This window comes from Gavialis gangeticus, unplaced genomic scaffold (genome assembly GCF_001723915.1).
Source record: "Gavialis gangeticus isolate Ggan-Ray unplaced genomic scaffold, GavGan_comp1, whole genome shotgun sequence".
NCBI lineage: Eukaryota > Metazoa > Chordata > Crocodylia > Gavialidae > Gavialis > Gavialis gangeticus.
The window spans coordinates 32,160,016-32,161,257 of NW_017728996.1; positions in this window are offsets into that span (position 1 = coordinate 32,160,016).

Genomic DNA, 1,242 nt, shown 5'->3' on the forward strand with positions numbered 1-1,242 from the left:
GCCGGACAATGGCCGGGGCCGGCCCGGGGGCTCCCGCGCTCCCTCCCCTGGCTCCGGCCAGCGCGGACAATGGCCGGGAGGGAGGCGGGGAGAGCCGGACAGCGGGAGCCGGCGGCGGGGCGCTCCCGCGGGGATGGATGCCCGGGAAGTTCGCGGCGCGGGGCAGCGCTCACCTGAAAGGGGCAGCATGAGCGCCCGCAGCAGCGTCCCGCGAGAAAGAGGCGCCATTTAGCGGGCTCCGCCTGGCATGCTCCTGCGGGCCGGCGGCTCCAGACGTGCCCGGCTCGGCGGGGGACTCTTTGCCTGTGGCCAAGCCCGGCGCACGGACACAGCGACTGGCGCGAGCCCTGATCAATGGCCGAGGGGAGGAGACAGGGGATGGACTGAGCCTCCCCGAGCGCGCCGCTGTCCCGGCTCTACTTTCTGCATCTAGTCTCCATTGGCCTCTGGGAGGGCGAGGGGCGAGGGGCCGGGCCGGGCCGGGCCGGGCTGGGGATGAAAGGGTGGGGGAGGGACCGGGCTGGACAATGCACCTGGGGCCGGCCGAGCTCACATGTCCGCCGGTCGAGCCCGCCCAAACTCCGCGGGGCGGGGGGAGCGCGGCCCTCCGTGCAGGGGATGCTCTTGTGGGGGAGAGGGGACATAAGTCCGAGCTTCTGCCGCCTCGTCCTCCCCCCGCTCACAACGTGCTTTCAAGCTGTAAATCTCCAGGGAGTCGCAGCTATCTGTGGAGATAAAGGAGAGAGCCAGACCTGACCCCAAGTCTCTCCCTCTCCCTCATTTCTGGATTAGTTTGAAGGCAGCCTTTAAAGTCTTTCCCCTTCTCCTGATGATGGATTTTCCCCCCAGTGTGTTTCAAAAACCCCCGAGGGGGAGGGGGTCGCTCACGAGCCGGCCTCTCGTGTCCATTAATCAGCTCCACCGCCCGGCTCCTAAGCAGTTGTTTACGAGGGGCTGTTAAACCCAGAGTTACAAAAATGAATAAACCAGAAACGAACAAACAAGTTTTAGCCCATAACTTTTTGCTGTCCTCTCTTTCTCTGTTTCCCTGCTACTGCAGTCCCCCTTTGGAGGGGTGAAGCCCTCAAGGTATCCAAAAAAAGCAAAATAAAGGAGATACTACAAATGAGTTTTGAAAACAGTTCAAACCTTTCTTCACAATTGAACACTTTTGCAGAGTAGCAAGTCCAAAGTTTCGACTTCAGCTGAGTTGCTCTAATACGCTCAATGCTGCCTTTTAAA